This window comes from Columba livia, chromosome Z (assembly GCF_036013475.1).
Source record: "Columba livia isolate bColLiv1 breed racing homer chromosome Z, bColLiv1.pat.W.v2, whole genome shotgun sequence".
Classification (NCBI taxonomy): domain Eukaryota; kingdom Metazoa; phylum Chordata; class Aves; order Columbiformes; family Columbidae; genus Columba; species Columba livia.
Window position 1 is genome coordinate 14,838,163 of NC_088642.1, and position 21,960 is coordinate 14,860,122.

A 21,960-nucleotide genomic window follows, 5' to 3' on the forward strand; every position below is an offset into this window, starting at 1 on the left:
TGTTGGAAAGTCAGATTATATAATCCTATGCAACTAAAACCACAGGAATGCATTACTTCATACAGTTTCAGGACAAACTTCAAACAGGCAGAATTATCACCATGAGTGAAAAACCGAAATGGTAGAATAATGATACCTAATCTATTGCTCAGGAACATTTGAATGATAAAACTGATTTTGAGCATGGCTGTGAGGAATAGTCAGTGAAAAATTAGGTCTGTAGAGAGGACAACATACAGGATTTACATGGCTGCCTACAGCATGCAAATTTGAGCAATACTCTGCATGAACAGAACAAGGCAATAATCCTGTAAGAAAGTGACCAGATGAAGTACTGATCTTCCTTGTCCTCCATAAAACGAACCTGTTGCAGTTAATCAGGGCAGAATGATTGGATGAAGCTCTACATCATCTGTTGGGGAGACAGCTACACAGCCAGACAGCCCCTTCTGTGTACATGTAACTCAGCGCATATGCACTGTGTAAAGCAGTGCTATTGGTGGGAGCAGAGAGAGAGGGAGAAGAAAAAACAATTCCATAGTCCTCTGCCTGTAATTTCACACCTGGAATGCTTAAAAACCACAATAGCAGTTCTCTTGAACACGCTCACAGGAGCTACTGTTTATGCTCAGGTGGTGAAAAGCATCCAAAATGCCTCTGCTCCTTTCTGCACAGTAGTTAACACTAGGTAGCTCTGGCTGAATACAGCTTCTAACATATTTAGAATAAGAATGCTAGCATGGTAAAAACACTCAAGTTAACCTGGTCCAAAACAAATCTTCGGCCTGCTTCATGTTGGTCTAAGGACTAAGTCAGGTCACATTTAAACACAGTTCCGGTTAAGCCAGTTTTGTAGATAGGCCAATCTGTATTTTGACACTGCTGAAAACAAAGCTGGCCAAGCCTATCCCAGGACATAGTTTAACATGCCCACTGAACTAGTTTAAACATGTCTCTCCTAGTATTCATATGCCAGAATAGATAGGATCTTCGAAGTGTTGCTAAATATCATGATTTTATTGCAAATCACAAGATAATTGGCCATTTTCTCAAAGCCCCAGCTTCTAGAGTCATGTGAAACTGATAATCTCTTTGGGTTGGTTTTGTTGATTGGTTTTTTAAATAAGAGGTCTGGAAGAATGACTATTTGGAATGGAAGTATGGCCTTCAAAAACAGAAAGGCTATAAACCCCCACATATTTTCAGTTTTCATCTCTTCAATTGTAAGTGCCACATTTGGCTTCAAAAAAATTGGGTAGCAAAAACTTCTTTGTTCCACTCAAATCCAACTTGCTATGCAGAGAAGTACTGCTGTTTTAACTAAATGAGTTTAACCTCACACTTTATTTAAATTGGTTTGGCTTCTGTGCTGAGACAAGTTCTTGGATCCTTGAATGTATAGCAAACTTTATAATATGGCTTTATTGACACTTAAACATTTTGCAGGCATACCTATGTAGCTAAAACATCTTCCAGACTACCCTAGCAACACCAACAAGAGTTCTAAAGCTGGCAGAGCTGTACCAGCAAAAGAATCCATTTAAGTGTAAGTTATTTCATTCAGGAGATGGAAATAGATTTTTTGTTTTGTTTTGTTAGTATCAGCTGCATCTACACTAGCAGGGTTTGCCAGTACAGCTATCTTGGCAACCCTTTCAAATGCAAACAAGCAGTATGTGCCCGCAGCACAGGCTGAGATCTCATTTTTAATGCTATTAAACAGCTGTGTCTTGTGCTTTTGCCTTGTTAGACTCTTTTTAACCACATTATTTTGTTCAACTGCTAAATAAACAGCATGGGCTTACATGTATTAGTGTAATTTATCTTCATTCCTTCCTAATTTAAACTTTGAATTAATTAGAATGATCTAATTAACAATGTACAATAGCAGTACCAGTGCCAGAGCTCTCCCAGGGGGATGGGGCCAAGAACACCCATCAGCGACCCACACCTTCTTATAATTTGCCTTTGATGGGCTTCTCCAGCCTGGCTGTGAACAGAGGTTTGGGCTGATACAACCCAATGTGGTACAATGCTTGCTTAATGCCAGAAATGCATTTAAAGTGTTTGGTGGGAGATCAACAATTCTTAGTAATAATTATGCCAGCTTGCCCGCTAGTTCTGGGGGGATAAACCCCTCTTTGCCCTGTTTTCCTTTTTTAACCTCTATCTATGTTTATTTTTTTGAAAGGATTACATTCAGTCAGGCTGGTCCTTAGACACCATTCCTGCATGGCATGGCAGCTCAGATCAAAAAGAAAATACCTGCTGCTGTCTAAAATCTAGAAGCACCAAGAGGCAAATGTTGGTGTGTGTAACATGTAACTGCTCCCCTCCAAAACATTTCTATTGCATCAGTGTGATAAATGGTTGTGAGGAGTAAGTCCCTTGTCACTTGTAAAGTGTATGAACACTAGCCCATTTGAAGCCTCTGAGTTATGCCATCAGGTTATGCGTATGAGATAGGATAAGTCAGGCCTTGGGTTCTGTTTAAGGCTGAATGTTTCTTGTGAACAATTTTCAGAAAGGTCAGTTTGGCTGTAAAATAACGTCACAGATGGGAATGATGGATCCGCAGATGTGGAGTGAGAAAGAGTTTCACCTGAGGTTTCTTAATCCTCATAGGAAAACCTTGGAAAAAGCCTGACTATTGCATCTAGTCCAGAATTCTCAATTCTGCATTATTCCAGCACTATGTGCTTATACAGACAAGTAGTATTGAGAAAAAAAAAAAAAGCCTTAGACTATAAAAAGAAGCCTTCCAGTTCTCTTTTGTGCATAATTCCACTGTCTGTCGTCATTCTTCACTTTGTCTTGCTCTCTAACTACTTCCTTTAAAGTCTCTGCTACCTGACTTTATTTTCTGCCTGTTCCATATTGCCTGTTCTCCCTCTTAGCAGGAAAAGTCATTCCTGATCATTGAAGACAACGATAATGATGGCCTGCTTTTGAGCAGGTCTGATTAGCAAGGAGCAAGGGGTTTCAATTATTACCGGTATGCAAGCCACTTCCTACAGAAGTGTGGGCCAGCACAGGACTGGAAATACTGCTGCAAAGAGCGGTTGGTGCCACTTCTGCCAACACTCCTGGCAACATTCAGCACAAGTCTTGGCATCTCATTCATATTGCTGCTGTCAGGAGATTTCAGTTCCCTGTGCTTATCTTTGCTGGTTATTCCCATCTCCGAACAGCGACTCTACACCGGGCAGCTCCTTTGCTTCTCTCTAGGAGCTATCTCCAGTCAGGGCGGACTCCAGGCCTCACAGCAACTTCCCTTTGCTTCTCTCTTCCTAAGTAGCAGTGGCCCCCAGTGGTGACAGCTAAGCTGGCTTCTTACTTCAAGATTTTCCACTCCATAATGAGAAGCCTCCACACTATAAAAGAAACTGGGCCTAAGGACTTGTGAGTTCCCCACATTTTCTGGTTCTGCAGGGATCGTGGGCCAGTTCCTCCTGACCCCTCCAAGCACCTGCAGACCTAAGCCTGGAACTGATCAATGCTGATGAGCCTCTGAGAGTAGAGCTGTTACTTTTATTATTCATTAAAATGTTCAATCCTTAAGAAGGGACTAGGTAATTTAGACACAGGACTGTGTGTAATCTAGTGAGACCCCCTAAGTGATGGAGCTTTTTTGCTTGTCTTCATCTTTTATGTTTGTATTGGAAGCAGAAAGACAAAAATATCTTCATGCAAATGAATAGCTTTGGCTTTGTAAGGACAGGAATACACAACTAAGTAGCTATTGTTACATTCATGAGTAGCACTACATATTTAAATACAAGGTATTTAAGGACTTTTAATACTTAAGGACTATTTAAGGACTTTTGTTCAATGTATTTAGGAACAAAGGATTTTTGACATGAGATGCAAATACACATACTTTTTTTGGTGGTGCACTTTAAGTCACTGCAGTCTGAAAACAAACATTCATGTCTCAAATGAATTTTTCATCTTAGCTTGGGGACTTGTTACACTGTTTCCCTCATTTGGATGGTATTTTGTCCTCAAGTCAGAAGGGAACTAGTTTTTTACATCTTCAGGCCTGCTAAAGAGTCAAGCCATACACAGACAGACACCAGAAAAAGAAGGCAACACATAGGAGCTGAAATGCCCTGACTACATCACATACTTAAGAGCAAGCTCGGGATTCCTTCAGGTGGATAAGAGCAAACACAAGAGAAAGCTTTTTTTGCTCCTACTGTTTTTCAGTGCCTGGGTGACATTGAGCTAATTCGTCCTTATGGATATATAGGTAGATCAGGAGCTTGGCCACAAGTCCATGTTGCTCAACTGCCAAAAGTCCATCTCTAAATGCCACTGTCATTCGCTGTACCAAATTAAAGTGAGGGCCAACAGATATCTTGTAGCCATGTTTTCCATTATCATTTACATGCACCTTAGAGGACTAGTTTCCAAACTACAGGCCATGAGGTCTTGAGAAGAGGTCCACAGAACCAAAGTAAACTGTAAAGTTTAGATTGTTTCCAATTCAAAAAGTTTGATGATAAGAATGCATGAGAAATTTGGAAGCCTAACATGGTTTGTTGGGGACAACTGCTCTAAAGAGGCAGAGAGTACAGAATTTCCTGATTTTTATGGGTTTAGGACAGATCCAGACAAGTATTTTAAAACAAGCTTGTTTGTGTAAGTATGGCTTTATTAATTTTCCTAGCTGAACAATTCACCACAAACATCTGGAACAGCATTATTAGTAGTTTTGAGGCCAAATTAATTCTGGATGTTCTTAAATAGCATTTTTACAGATACTTAAGAACACTTAAGAAAGGAACACTTTTGAAGGCTCTTGGCAGAACATGAGACAGTTCAAATACAGTCTCAGTTACCTAGTCTTATTCTGTGAAGCTTGATGATTGTGAGGACTAAGTAATCTGATTCCAGACGTTTTAACAGAATGAGATGTGTCTTATGGAGCTGGTGTTTCTGTGGTTTAGATCTAACTTTTGAACATGTTGCCTACAGCAGGGGTTCTTATAGGCACAAGTAGCCTCAGTATCCTCATCAGCCTATGTCTGTTTAATGAGAAGGACTTAAAAGGACCCGTTTGCTTGTTTTATAATATTTGCTTATGTTCTCTCTCAAAGCTTTTATTTTGGACTTTATTGTTCTTGTGTACAAAGGAAACCAGTGAATTGAATCCTGCCATTGAGTCTGTGTATTGTACAAAGGTTTGAATCCTTCGTGGTGTTGGTTTGAATTTTTTTAATCTTTTTTTATGAGCAAGCCTTTGTAGAAGAAGAATTCACTGATGGTGCAGTGCTGGTGCATTTAGATCTGCGGCAAAACCTATTTTTAAAAGGAAAAAAAACAGTTTATCAGTGAAGAAATGTCACATTGTAGTAGGCAAAACCTTGCAAGTTTCAGATTCAACCGTGAGGGGAAATCAGATTTCTCAGGTGAGCTGTATTCTGAAAAGGCCTCTTACCTCTTTGCTCTAAATATAAATTTGGACAATTTAGTTAAGCCTAAGTTAAGTAAAAGGGCTTAAACTTGGAAGAATTTGTAGTGTGGGCAAAGCTTCAAAACTTTCTTTATACAGTCAATGTGGCATTTACTCTGATTATTGATTCGCATCTTCAAAGCTCTGCTTTATTTTAAGCTAATGGAGTTTAATTAGAGATCTGATTGCTGTTGAAAGTAGTAAAAATGAAACTGTTGAAGCTTTATTTAAACTAAACATTTTATGGCAATTTTCCCAACCTCCGGGACATGTCTGAACATGTTTTTACTTTCCTACCTGAAGAAGGAGCCACTTGGCATGTCAACATATGTATATTTTGGCTTAAAGAAAAGACAGTAGTTTGGAAATACAAAAGACAGCTTCTGTCTTTTGTAACAGGTCATGTGTTAAGATGTAAAATAGGTAATATATTAAATTAGAAAGAATTTGAAGTGCATAGTTGGAAGATAGCTAACTGATCACTTGGGCTTTCTTAAATAAATGTATTTAATTTTTTAGTTGACAGGCAATTTCCTTTTCAGAATCTGCTTTCATCTGTATGTAAACTTAGAATTTTGCTCAAATAGAATAACAAAACCTGGTGACTCACCACAGTCAGATAATGGATTGGAAGAAACATCGGGATTTCCTTACAGGAGTAATGCACATTCAGCTGTGGAAGCAATCTTATCCTGTGCTGGCTAAAAGATCAGAAGATTCCCACTAGTATGTTCTCTAGACATCTTTTAAATTAATTGCTTATTGCCATAAACTGCACATATCACAAGTATTCTGGATAGAAAAATAGTCACAAGCTTTGTTATATCACAATAAACAGACGGGGCAGGGGCTGGCAGCCTTAAGAGTGGTCCTCACATAGCAGTGGTCGAGCACACATAAATGGATTTTGTAGTTCAAAAGTAATAGTTCACCAAAATATCCAAGCAGATATCTCTAAGTACTCAGTGGCTTGTGTGAAAACTTAGGGCACACACACAGACATATGAGCCCAGCCTATGGTATGCACAAATCCAGCCAGAACTTGTGTTTGTACATGTACGGTCTCATTTTCTCAGCTAGAAACATAAAAATGACACTTAGAGATGATCAGTTCTATGAAAATTAATCAGATTTGGAAATCAAGTTTCAGAAATTTCTCAAGCAAATTTTACATATTCATTGTTCATATGAAGACTGCAAGTACATAAAAACCGCAGTAAGTATTAATACAACTGCCAGATTTTCATGCAAATGAAAGCTGCGTACATATGCAAACAGAATCCTAAAATTTGCCTAGAGGATTACATGAGTGCCTATGACTAAGGTACTTTGGAAGGACTTCCTGTTTCTCTTCTGCTCATGCACATTTCAAGAAGCTTTTCTTCTGCTGGGGGTCTTTGAGAATTCAGTGTGTTAAATGGGGAGGAATCTTTGAGGTACAAAGTATCTGACAAAAATCATAAGTGGTTTAATCAGATGCCATTGATTTTTCCAGATGACGCTCAGATCAAAATAAAAATAAAAATTAAAAAACAAACAAACAAACAAAACAAAACCAAAACCTGACCTAGAATTCTTCTTTATGACTGATACAGCAGATTCCATACAGTTTTTATAAAATCACTACATAAAATTACTTTGCATTGGTTCTCTGAGCAGGTCTAGTGAAGATGTGTTTCTACAAGAGAGCTGTGTTGTCTGAGAGCAAAACAGTTTAAAATCTTCTAGAGTTCCTATGTCTTATTTCCTACCAAATAACATTGATGTGTGAATTTCTAAAATGTGCATTAGGTAATGCATTGTGGTTTAGCTTTTTCATGCTAATGCGTCTTGAAAAGCAGACTATAGAAATTAAAATACATGTATAACACAGGGCTCCCAGCACATCCAAATATAAAGCATAAGATTTTTTTATGTGATCTTCAGAGTAAATTTAAGCAAGGACTAATCATTAGACTTCTTAGCTTGTCTTTTTTTTCCTTTTACTATATCCTAAATATTCTGAATATTCTAGCATATCCTGATATACTCCCATATGAGAAATAGGCTCAAAAAAAATCCAGTCCATTGTTTTAAGGGATCAAAAGAAACCAATCCTTTAATGGTTTATTACTACAACAAGGTCTGTAAGAAGAGGAAATCTCTTCAAACCTTCATTCTTCTTCTGGCCTTACAGTTATAGCACCACACCACTACTATAAAATGAGTTTACTTGCCAGGTATAATGCCTTAGACTCCTCTTTTTGAACCATGACAGTCCTGAAGTCCAGGCTGAGCTCTGCAGCCCTCTCTCAGTGCTGCCTGTCCCCAGTCAGTACCTGTGCAGGCAGGGAGGGACGCAAACGCCCTCCCCATCTCTGGCTGGAACAGACACAGCAAGAAACTGGCCACAGCTCCTGAGAAATTATGTTAAGCTCACTGTTCAGGCAGTCACTTTTCATGAACAAACATCAGACATCTGAAAAGGGATTGGGTGAATACCGGATCTGTTGAAGACGGTAGGCAGATTATTTGAGACGTGGTTTTGTCTCACTAATTATTACAGAGCTAGGCAATTATGTGTAGTGAAACAGACATACATATACATCACCTGTGCTCACAAATGTAAAACTAACTCCACCCTTCCCTCTTTAAATAGATCGCTCCTCCCTTATGGTACAATTACTTATGCTTTACAGATAAACACATTCTTAAGGAACTCATGACAATTATATTTTTTCCTTTCTTGTTTTCTGCATATATTTGTTTCTCTGTGCACACCCCTGCTTTGCACCATCCTGGCAGAGTGCATTCAGGCTGTGTCCTAGCTGTTAATAACATATATTTCTCTTACCTACCCTCCTACTTTAGCAGTATTTGTCCATGAAGGTAAAAGTTGCTGCAGAGTGAGGAGCCTGCCAATAACACAGCCAAAATATACTCAGTCACACCCTGGTAATGGGCTGATTTTTGGAAGGATTGCACAGATTCCACCCTGATAGGTTTTGGTACCACACCCCATATCCGATCCACTTATTTCAGTAAATCCCACAACCATGAAAAGATACGTCCAACCTGTTAATGCCTGCAGGCATAGTTGTCCACTCTACCCTGATCTGAACCAACAGATTAACTCAACATTTCTGAACCACATTTTCTCACCGTTACTCATTTTAAGACTAAAGCCCAGGTCCTGTGAAGTCAATGGGAGTTTTGCCAGTGAACATCAACACCTCTGCTATTTTATTCCTTGGCTTCCTAAGCAGGAACTGCCAACCCTGCTGTATTACACAGTAATTTTATTAGGCATCTAATCATGCTTTCAGTGAAGTAAAGACAAGTTACCCTTTGCCGGCAACAGAATCAGGCGCCTTCAGCAAACCACCAATTCTCTACATGATTCTTTTGTTGGAAGACGAACTCTAAACTTCTTCAAACCATTCTGACCTCTGAAGTGATACACTAGAACATTATGCCATCACATACAGTAGTATCAAACTCTTGTCTGCAAGCCTATTTTCTGATTTTTTTCCCCTCTTTCAGGACTTAAGTATTTTCCCATTTCCTTTGGAATAGCAAAGTCCATAAAGTAGACATTGGTAGATTCTATATTGTATTATTCTGCACAACTAATATGAAGTGTAAGATAACATCACAAAAAAATCCAAATCTCATTTTTCATCATGTGTAGTTATTACTCCAGACACTTTACCTAGAGGTATGTATTTTTGACCGTGTCTTTTTGTCTGATTATTTTTTTAAAATAGCAAATCTACATATGACAAAACATATGCCTAATGATATTAGGCAATCTTCTTGAAATATTGGCACTGTGGCACAGCAGCTCTTGGCACAACTGAAAGTAGCAGACAGATATGGCTTTAAGCTGTCTTCCTCTCTTTGTTTCCCTTTCTCCAGCTCCAGCTCCAGGCAAGGCAAAAGCCACCTCCAAGCTCCTTTTCACAGTGTTTATGTTCAGTAGCCCTCGGGGAGGGAAAGCAGAAAAATGGGAGTGCATGTGTGCTACATGAGGAACATGAAATGTGAGCAGCACAAGTCTCCTCCATCTAGGGGTTTGCTTTAAAGCCATTTGGCACTACCAGCTTCACTAGAGGCAGTTCTGAACACAGGTGACTGTGCATTCCCTCCGTCCACACAATTGACTTGAAGGAAGCTGGCTTTCTAAGCACTCTTCAGCTGATGAAACAGTGTTGAAAATTATCATAATAAAAGGCATTGTGGATAAGTAGAGCCTATTTCTGATAACATTTATTCATGGCAGTACTATGAAGAACATTTACACAAAGCATCCCAAGTAATACGAGTACCTAATGACCACAAGAAGCAGAAGTTAGATAACATGATGTGACCGCTTCTTCTGACACATTAAACTGCAAATACAATACACAAGCCTTAGAGCTCACTGAACAAAAGAGATTACTTACGGACTGCCAAGAAAGAAAGCAACATCTGCTACTGGGGTCTATACAAAGAAAATATGACTGTTTAACTGGAATCAAAACCATTCTGCAGCTCCTAAAATCCAGAGTTCACTTTTTTTTTTTTTTTTTTTGAAACTTGATATTCTGTAAGGCTTTCTTTATCACTCAAAAAAAGCTTTCCTCCAAAATATTTCACAATGAATCTTGAAATTATTTTCAACAAGTCTTCCTTGGTATACTTTACAATTCTGCTTACTCATGCCTTTTAATTATATTGTAGTAGCTCTTTGGATCATGAATCAGTGTTTACTCAAATCTTTGACAGTCTCCATAGTCACAGTTCTCAGATCACAACTCTCAGGCTCCACACTGTACTTCTAAATGAAACTATAACAATAAAGTAAATATTTACAGTAAAGATTAGTGGCATGGGGAGGTGTGTGTATCAATAACTACATTGATTATGTATAAAAGGATCCACCGTTCATTCATTTATGAATACATAGAAAGTTAAAAATATTTCAAATCTAAAGTTTTTCTTATATACACAGCACTTTTAAATATAAACTACATAAATTCCATAGACTTTACTCTGCACTTCCCATTAAGTGAATAAATGAATCTTGAGAGCGGATATTCCTCAAATGACTGACGTATATCAGCTTATGTTCTTTATTGCATCAAAATCATAGAATATTCACTGGAAAGGATCTTTAGAGGTCTCCAGTCCAAGCTCTGTCCAAAGGAATGTTACTTTTGCAGTTAGATCAGGTCGCTTATGGCCTTTTCAAAAATCTCCAGGCAAATTTTGAAAAATCTCCAAGAATGGAGGCTATTAACTTCCTTTAGCCCACTGATGATGATCTTGCTTATACCACCTGGGATGCTGTTCACCTTCATCACTGCAGGGTCACACTGCTGACTCAGGTTCAAGCTGCTGTCCACCAAGAGACCCAGTCCTTTTCTGCAAAGCTGGTCTCTCACCAGTCCATGTCCAGCTTGTACCAATGCATGGGGGTTTTCTGCCCCAAGTGCTGCAATTCATACTTGTTGTCCAACTTGTTTTTTCTTGTTCCATGACTGCAAGGTTCTGTGAGTTTGTACATGTCTAACTTACTGAAGTATTTCCTAATTTGATCTTCCTCTACTGTGGGTAATACCTCTCTCTTCCAACTTCACTAGTAGTCAGAGAAACCTTATTAGAACAGAACAGAACACAATACAATAGTTCACTTGGAAGGGATGTACAATGATCATCTACTCCTACTGCCTGACCACCTCAGGGCTGACCAAAAGTTAAAACATGTTATTAAGGGCATTGTCCAAACACCTCTTACACACTGACAGGCTTAGGGCATCAACCACCTCTCTAGGAATCCTCTTCCAGTGCTTGACCACTCTCTCGGTAAGGAAATGCTTTCTCATGTCCAGCCTAAACTTCCTCTGGTGCAGCTTTGAACCAGTCCCATGTGTCCTGTCACCAGATCCCAGTGAGAAGAGGTCAGCACCTCCATCTCCACCTCCCCTTCTCAGGAAGCTGTATAGAGCCATGAGGTCACTTCTCAGCCTCCTTTTCTCCAAACTACACAAACTCAGTGTCCTTAGCTGCTCCTCACAGGACATGCCTTGCGGCCCTTTCACCAGCTTTGTTGCCCTCCTCTGGGTATATTCAAGGACCTTCACATCCATCTTGAATTGTGGGTCCCAGAACTGCACACAGCACTGCAGGTGAGGCTGCGCCAACACTGAATACAGCAGGATAATCACCTCTTTGACCAGCTGGTTGTGCTGTGTTTGATGTCCCCCAGGGTGCAGTTTGCCCTCCTGGCTGCCATAGCACACAGTGCTGACTCACGTCAACCATGCTGCTGACCATCATCCCCAGGCACCTTTCTGCAGGGCTGCTCTCCACCCACGCCTCTCCCAGTTTATACTTGTGTCCAGCATTACCCTGTCCCAGCTGCAGAATCCAGAATTTGTTTAATTTTGTGCCATTGATGATTGCCCAATGTTACAATCTATCTAGACCCTTCTGCAAGGCCTCTTGACCCTCAAGGGACTCAACAGCACCTCCCAGTTTAATGTAATCAGCAAACTTACTAATGGTGCATTCATCTCTACCATCCAGATCACTGATAGAAAGATTGAACAGAACTGGCAGAACCTGAAAGGCTTAGCAGGAGATTCTGCTAGTAAAAACTGAAGAAAATAGAGCACTGGATACCTCATTGTCTTCCATGCCCTTCAACAGCAGATCAGCTGCCTGATTCAGCTGCAGGTCCTTGTTTTCCCTGGTCTTCCTTTTGCTGCCAACATGCCTGCATAAGCCCTTCTTGTTGCACTTCACGTGCCTTATCTGCCTCAATACCAGCCAAGCTCTGCTCTTGCTAATTCCATCCCTGCATGCCCTAGTGGTGCTTCTGTACTGCTCCTTGGCAGTATACCCTGCCTTTCACTTCTCACACACTTCTTGTGTTTGAGCTCAGACAGGTGGTCTCTGTTTGACCATGCTGATTTCCTGAGGTGCCTGCTGTATGTCTTGCATATCGGGATAACCTCACTGGCCAATAATGATGTCAGATGCAAACGAGTACATTTTTTTTTCCCACAAAAAAAGTGTCGAATTTGGCATCTGAGAGCACTCTAGTATTTTGGCTTAGAACGATTTTTTTTTTCCTAATGGAACCACTTCATGTTGACCCTCCTATCTAAATTACACATTAAGACTGAGACATACTAGTGCCTTAGTCCCTCTCTGTCACGACTATAGATTATGAGTAAATCCATATGTGACAGTTTACTTATTACTACAACCAAGAGGTTGACAGAAACACTGTTTGAATCTTGAACTTGAATGTCAGGCCCTTTTTTCTAAGCCCTGGTTTCCTTTTGCTTCCCTCAATCTTATTACTGAATGAAGCATTTGTATCCACTCTGCTCATTACAGACTCAAAACTGAAAAAGGAGATACAAATCCAGTGAGAGTTCTGAAAAGCCTAAGCTTGTTGTTGAACCTGAATTCAAAGATGCCTGGCTGGAGGGGTGGATGGGGAATGTACATGAAAAAGTAACCTAAACACAGTTTCTGGGTCTCTTGAAGCTTGAGAGTATAGGGATTTAGAAGAACTATAAAAGAAAGACCTGAAATAGTTGAGACAGGAAATTATTCAAGAATTAATAAGAATTTCAGCACAGCCAGAGCTGAAGCAGGGAAGAAGCTTGGCAGTTCTGGAGACATTGTGAGATGTCAGTGACACACAAGCAAACTGTAAGGAGGGTAGCAGGCTTAAAAATCAGTCCGGGCTCAAGGATGGCCTCAAGATTTTTGGCCTTCAGTACTGCAGAAGATAATTAAGGAAATTATTGCATTGGTTGGAGTCCTCTTACAAACTTTTTTTTTCTTTTAAATGTCATAGCTGTCAAGCCAGCATCCCTGCAGGCTTCTCTTGCCTTTCAATAAAAGTTAAGGAAATGAGGGATGCATTAGGAGAACTACAGTGGTATTCTGGTACTGACATGTGCTGAGGCGGGCCTCAGAGCACTTGCTTTAAAACAATCTATATTTGGAAATACATATCTAGAGGACTTATTTGTTTAAGGAGATATTGCAGAGTGAAAAAAAATACTGAAGAACTAGTAAGAGAGATTTTACATCAGCAGCTCTTCTACAGGTAACAATCATGGAAAAGGACAAGGAGCAGAAGGATTATAGCAAATGCAGAATATTGTAGGATCATCTCATGTACGCAGAGCTCAATGGGCTCAACAGAAATGGGAATGGTAATTGAAACTAACTTGTGGCTGCTATTCTTGAAAAGCAGTGATGACTCAGGCTGAAAATAGTAAAAACCCTAGACAAAGAAAAGGTGTAGAGGAGAGAACAGCTCAGTTACATGTTTTACAGGGCTGTTGGAAAGTAACAACGACAAAAACAAGGTTGACAAGGTTCAGTGGAATCCCTTTTCCATGCAATAGATGTTCAGTTCACCTTACTTGTATCTGCCATGTAAGACTGTAAAAATTGAGACTGTGCAGCTCATGTTTATGCAAAGCTGTTGTCTTAATGAGAAAATGTGAAAGGCTGAAGAATACACGTAATAGAATAATTATTTCATATACCTGTAAACGTAATGGAACACAGTCCTAGAGAAGAAATAAACAACTCTTAGATCAAAGGATTCATAGATCACCTTCACTGGAGGAATAAGTAGAAATTTATTAGTTGCCTCTTTCTTTTTCTTTTTTTTTTTTTTTTTTTTTGAAGCCAGCTCACAATAAGTATACAGCTTAATGTCAACTTAAATTACATCCACCGTTTTATGACAGATTCATTTGCTTTTTCAGGTTTATGTCTAACACACTGACAGTTTGTAATCAATGGGAGACAATTCCCTTAGAGAGTTATTAAAATTTACCTTGCATTTAAATGTAATAAAAAGCATGACTGAACATGCCTCTGTTCCTCATAACACATAAATACCACATCTGGTCCATAAAAAACATGCATTATACAGAGGTTGTATGAATGCCAGATACGTATTATTACATGGAACTGTTTTATCCATCTAGCCTAATTTCCAGATGTTTTATTACTTGTAGACAAGAGTATTGTCAAAGCTGTTGCTGGAAGTCCATTTATTTCAAGAGGGCAAGGGACAGGAATAGCGAGTTAAGCTACAGGAAATGTTTGTGATAAAGTTAATGGCAAGTCATGTGACTGAATCATCAGTGCTATCATGTTTAAAGAGATGCACTTAAAAATTCCATTTTAGACTAAAATTTCAGTAGAATGCATTTAAAATATGCATTTACTTATTCTTCCAGCAGTAAATGGCACATAATTGCAGGTAATATTTACAAAAAACAGAGCAAGCAACTAATGGAAATTAAATGGAAACCATTAGTACAAAAGTTGTTGGTAACTATAACCATATCCAAAAATATATCAAGCAGTTAGCTGAAAATTCTGAAGACATTGAAAACTAATATCCTTTAATTCCTCCAATTTGGAACTGGGCTGTGGGATTTTTCTTGTGGTTTTTATATATTTTTTTCTCTGTAAGGAATAGAAATATGTTTTCAAATATTATTTGAAATGAAAGTGACGGTTCTCAAGGAGCCATGTGACATCTAAAAAACTTGTTCAGGTCCCCACATGAGCATGATTTCTAGTGGAACAGTAAAAGTATGAAGTAGAGGAGAGGATGAAAAGTCACGTAGGTGGGCGCATAAAGTAAAAGTATCAGACACTATGTCATAAAAATGGTGTTTCACCAAGATGTCAGAAGGGACAGGGCTATGTTTAGCTTGAGCACAGCAAGGCAGAAATGAAGCAATTGTAAGAATGTCACTAGAAAATAGGTGCTAACGTAAGGGTTGGACAGTAGCCACTTGTTTTTCTTGTATTAAAAGTATATTAATCACAGGTTTTGTTTTAGTGAGGTACAAGCTACACAGAGATGTGAAGATTACCAAATGAAAACAGATTGATTTTTACAATATTTGGTGTATCAGTGTGAGATTTCTGATTTGATCCCTGAAAAAATAAAAAACTACTTAGAATTACTATATTAAATTTACTTTACAATCCTATTCAAAGTGGTATCATAATGTGATCTCATAACTTCTGTTTCTAAGAAGTAAGATTAACCCCAGGTTCTTTTCTGTCCTGTAACATTTCCTATACTGGCACTGAAAACCTAAAAGTTCCTCTCACTAATTCATTGTGGGTCATGTTTCAAATTAGGTACTACTTCTGACACCATGCCTTCTTTTTTAGTACATCCTGAGCAGGAGCACAGCCATTCAAAAAAACCCCAAATGTCTAAATGATGACGTGAAGGGTGGCAGCTCCAACAGTGTCTCAGAGAAACCTGTAGGCTACAGTTTGATTCCTAAGGTCAACTTCGCAGTTAAATTACTTATTTGACTACATCTCTTCAGATTTACAAAACACCAACATTTGAATTAGGTTTACACTATATCCACTAAAAAATGAGAAAACATTCTGAATTGTCTGATGTACGTAATGGCTGGGAGGGTACCATTAATTTCAGTCCTATGAATACCATGAGCCCATACTTGTATTTACCTGAAACCCAACACAGACTATGAACATGACTCAAGGGTTAGACAGGACTCAAAAAATGGGAAAATATTCATCATCCTGTCCATGAAAAATATGATGGTTACTCCACCATGACTGACAGTTCCTCAGAAATCAAGTTAAGATGATCATCGATAATATACCCTGCTTCTCAGGTTAAGGCCTGTCCTGCTGCAGCCATTAGCCCTCTTCTCCAAAGACAGCTCTGATGACTGCCCTCTAAATTAGCATTTCAGCAGGCCTCTTAAAACAGTCAGAAAAATTGTGGTTCAGTCTACTGCCAACTACAAGACCGGGGCATCCAGAGTTACAGACTGAGTAGCACAGCACCAGAGACTATCCTTCGTAAACACAAGACCCCTTGGTGGAAGTGAATAGTCAGCTGAATGGCTTCTCAATGTGGTCTGTGGACAAAGCCGGGAGAGTTTTCACCTCCCCTCTCAAAAGATTTGTGTATAATGATTGAGATAGCTGCAATAAGACTAAGGAAGTAATGAATATTTTTCACTGTATGTATCAGCCTAATCACTAATACATTCCCTTCACTTTCAAACTCTTTGTGCTCTTGTAACAAATGGAAAGCAATCTGGATAGACAGCATGTCTAATTCTACTTGAACTATGGTTTGCTCAAAGAGTACAAAGCCTGCAGAAATACCCTGTGCACAAACACCATCAAGAAGAGAGAGACAATGCACTTGTGCAGTGCTGGAAGAAAAATGTCCTGTCATTCTCTGCAACGTTTCTGTGTTGAAAACATATGTGAATTGTTCCTTTTTGGATCCCACAAAGAAGCACTGCTTTAATTAATACTGAGACTCTGCATGACTCCTGCTATTGAAAGTGAAAACAACTTAGCTTCTCTGAACTGCTAAGTATCCTGACACCTCTAGGGATCAAATCTGTCACTTAGAATGTGTCTATAGTGTATCTAACAGAATTAGATTAAACATGACTGACTACAGCAACATAAATACATAATAGTAAGAGAATTCAAAACAAGCAGCTTGCTACAAACATCATAAGACTCACACCTTTATGCTCAAAATGTTTTGGGTTTTTTCCAAAGCTAGGAACATAAGGATTATAAATACTAATAATAGTGCTTACATTAGGAGGCCTCTAAATAGTTTGCAAAGGACGCACAGCTCTCCAAACATAACATCCTAGCCAAAAACATGCTAACCAAGTCACAGAGACGGAACCCAAAGCTAAATCATAACAGCTGCAAATTATATGTCAGGTAGAACTGGCCTCATCCTCAGTCTTTAAAGTAATGCATTTACCTGTGTCTCACTATAAATTTTTTTTAAAGCATCTGCAAGTTCTCACTATTGTTCAAGAGAAAGACAAGTGTTGTTAAAAACAAAACAGTATCCTCAAAGTTTGCTCCTGTGGGGATTTTTTAATATACTGTTACTTATATTATTGTCTAAAACAGAGGGTATTCCTTTTGCAGTTCTCTTGAAATCCAAGGGAAAAAATTATATCCATCTATCTTTGATTTTCTGGACTAGAAAATGTGTCTGCCTTGTAGGTACTCTGGGTCCTGTTTGCATACATGCTGTAATCCTAACACATGTTCTTGTTTCATTTTATAAGGACCAGTGGAAGAATTTGTATCCACTAGCTTCTTTACTGCTCCATAAAGCATGCCTCTTCTGTAATCAAAGTTTGTGATAAAAATGAAATGAGCCTAAGGAGGCTAATTCTTACCTCCTTCCTCCATATCCCACATCCACTCCATCCTGCGTTAAGGAGTCTGTATTTAACATTGCAAAAAAGGTTTCAGATTGTTTTCTTCTTAACAGACTACCCTTCCTACAGCTTGCTGCTTTGCAGGTCCTGCTTTAAAACAATGGAAAATCAGTAACAACTTGCCAGCAGTGAACAATGTGCCAGATCTAGTCTGGCAACACACTAGAACATATTTAGTGGTGGGCAACAGTATCTGAGCTTCTGGCCATACAGATACCAAATAGATATCGTAACACAAGCATCCCAAACATTTTTGGAGCATCTCTGCCTTTCACCTTTTGCTAACCCCTCTCTTGCTAGGCGATCTGACTGCTTTTGAGGCAGAACTTGACTGACAGAACTTTAACTCAATGGAAGACCTCGAGCACTGAGTGACACACACACTTTTTCTTTTGCTCTCCCTACAAGACTTACTCCTCTTCCAGGACAGCATGAGGGCAGCAGTAGCTCTGCTCCATGTCCAGGTCAGCTTTTCCTGCACCCTACCTGCCCCAGCACACCAAGGCACAGTCACAATGAAGCTGCAGGGTTTCTCTGCAGCTGCAACCAGGAGAGGCACAGCACGGCCTGTTGGCATGGAGCAGCTGAACCTGGGAATCCAAGGAGGACAGAACACAATATCATTAGGATACTGTGCCTAATAACTTTGATGTCACACACATTTACCTCATTAATCAGTGCATATACTTAATTTAACTGTAGTGTATAATACAGATCTACTGCAGCTGGCACTAAGCCACAGAAGCATTGATCAAAGAGTACGGGCAAGAAAAGGACTTCTGTGCAGAGTGAACTGACACCAGCACCAGATGAGGACAGCCACAGCTTTACCTGGGCAAGCTCAAAAGCCTCTGTGGATGAAACACTATGAAACACTATCTCCAGATAGCTTGTTCCAGTGCTGCACCGAAGAAGTTACCAGCCTGTACTGATGCACACAGCTATTCTACCCTCACACACTTCTCATCATTGAAGTTCATGAGTTTTCTGCTAGTCTCATCCTTAAGTTTCTCCAAGTCTCTATGAACTGAAGTTCTACCTGTAGGCCTGTCAGTATCTCCTGTGAAATTGTACTGTCCACAAATTAGACCTTATCACAACAGACCCAGCATAACCCCCCTAGAGAACTGGGACTCCACTTGAAACCACTGTGTGTGCTTGTTTAGTGGGGACTTAGTACAGACTAAAATCATCAGGAGAAACAGATCAAACCTTTTCCAAGGCCCCAGCAATTGAATGCATCCTAAGTGTAACACTTTCAGTGACAGTGAGGAGGGAGGCAGGAATAAAATAAGATCCACTCAGGTTCTGGGAAATACTGATTTTGTTTCTTGCCTCTCTAAAGGCTTAGCTGGTTTAGCTTTTTTGCTACTGGAAAATTCATTTGGTGTCCTTAAAGAGCATGGGCTTACACTTGCACACTGAATTTTGCCCTGTCTATGAAGTTGCAACAATTACACAGTAAACTATAATCCTGCAAGCTGTAATCAGTAATTTTAAATGTTAACTACTCACAACACAAGTAATCATGAAGTAGGCATCTGAGTGGCATGGATTTCTTCAGTGACAAAATGCAATAATATTTATTGTATTTTGCCATATATGCACAGCGTGGAGGAACTCAGCAAAGAAACTATGCGCATGGAATCCCGGAGTGGTTTCTAATCAGCTAACAAAAGGTGCAGACGAGTCTAATAGTTGTTTCCATCACGTCTGTGGTTCCACTTTCGGGGTGATGTCCCCAGGAACAAGATCAATACTCTGATTCAGTGGGAGCATAGCACCACCTGCTGTCGAGACAAGGCAGGGAAGGACGAGAAGTGTTTGCCATCTTTCCCTGTAATATTGCTAGGTTTAATTAAACAAAGTAAATTAAAAAAAAAAAAAAAAAAAAAGTAGACTAATCATTTCTCTGTATAGACCTCATCCTCTTGGATTATTAAAGAAGTCTCTAGTATATAAAACTTTAAGGGTTCTGTGCCACAGACATTGTGTGGAGACTCCTTCTAGGTGTTCCTGGGCCATTTCAATTACTCTGTCACATTCATATTCAGTGCTCACAAGGTCCTTCTCTAGAAAACATCCCTTTTAGAGCTTGTGCACACAGGCAGTTTAGTCTAATGTAACGCAAAGGATGTAGAAGGACCTGTGTCTTCAATGTGTAATTTATTACAATGATGCAACAGGTACGTGGCTAAGATACTCTGACGGTAATTTAACCTCAAACAAATGTACAGTAGTTATGTTTGTGTGGGTCTGCCGCTGGTTTATAACATACTAGCAGGTGCCTTCCTGTACCGCACCTCTTCCTGATTCACCAGCCTGCTCATGTGGGTGCCCTCTCATCCCTTGAGATCTAACAAGCCTGATGTCACCTCTTTGAAAAAAATGCTGCTGTGCAGCTGGGCTTGGTCCACCTCCAGGAGACAGATAACTAGCGAGCTCATTACCTGGTCTTTGTGCTATGCTGCCTTGTCATGTTATCAGCTGGAGCTATGCTGGGGTCCTGGATTTTATTTCTCCCAGGAAGCAACAAAGAGGCAGGATGCCCTGAATGCTTAACATCAGAAAACTTTCGAGGAAAAGACTGTCTTCACTGCTATCATAGCTATCTTGCACAAACTAGTGGCCCTAGCTGAATATGCTCTTCCCATCTGAGTTGCACCCTATCTATATATGTATACAGAAGCTCCAGCATGACTAGAAGTTTTGCACTAAAAGACATTTTAATAACACATAGTTCCATGACTGAGAGAATGCAGTTGCAGGAAGCCAGGCAGATAAGGGCCTGGAGACTATACTGCATAATTCTGAGAAAGCCTGCCCAGAAGAAAGCCAAGAAGAACAACTGTAACTATTTTTTAAGGACAACTTTATTTAGCAGAAGGCCAGAACTACTTGAATGTTTGGGCTGTAGTGGTAAAAGATCTGAAGATCTTCAGGGAAGTGATCCTAGAGGCATAAGAAATTCTCCTTTGGCTTGCATAGTCCTTATTCCTCCATGTTCAAAATAGTGACTCATTGGCTGACCCTGCCAAACTGTGTGTGCAGTGATGGATGTTGGTCTGAGAAAGCAGCAGGTAATGACCAGGCACAAATCTTTACTCAAAACAAACTGTATAAGAACCCTTCCTCACTTCAGCCTTTTCCTCCCTCTGGTATCTCATCGCAGTCCCTGAAGGCTAAAGAACCAGAGCTGATGAAACTAAAGACCCTTGAACAATCTATTTAGGAGCAGCAGTTGTCCACCAGAATAGGTGCCTCCTTCAGTCTGAAGTCCCAAAACCATAGTCAACACTGCTCCAGACCTCAGAATTCCCAGACAACTGTGAAGCAAAAAGATAAATCAACAGAAGACTGTGAGGAGTTTTATACCCAGCCAGTAGACTAGAATATTTCTGCATCTGACATATGTTGGCGATTTCTCCCAACATGTTTTTCACATCTCCTAGGGGCTTACTGAAGCCAGAGACTTGACTCAGAATCATTCATATTTTCTTGTATTAAAACAACACTGCAAACACTGAAACACTAATCAGACAGTAACACACAGTGAGGCTGGCAGCCCAAACCACAATTCCCTTTACAAAACAATATGTGTATATTTTATATGCATTGTCCACACTTTGCTTTGTAGCTGGTTTATGTACTTATATTAGTCGTAAGTCAAGCATGTGCATCCATTCACACACTGTCCTTGCTATTGTTTGAATCAGTTTTGGCCTATGTGTTTTCTTCAAGTTACATCTGTTAAACATCCTGTTTGGGCTAGTTCTCATCCCTAATTACTTATGTATGTCAACATCAGGACCAGCATTCTCAGTGTCTAGCTCACACACAGCTCCTGTATAATCTTCTTCCATTTTGAAATTGTCCTCAGCCAACACACATACACGGTCCTAAGCCCACTAATTCAAGCACTCTGTGGTCACAGACAGGGTTTCTGGGCTGTCAGAGGTTTCCAGCCTTCTAGATCTAGTAGGTGCCTGGATATCTCTGATACATAAAGGATGCCCTTAAAGCAGTTGGGGGAACTGGGGCTGTTTAGCATGGAGAAAAGGAGGCTGAAGGGAGACATTATCGCTCTCTACAACTACCTGAAAGGAGGTTGTAGCATGGAGGAAGTCTGTCTCTTCTCTCAATTAACAAGCAATAGGATGAGAGGAAATGGCCTCAAGTTGAACCAGGGGGTCTTTAGATTGGATATGATGAAAAATT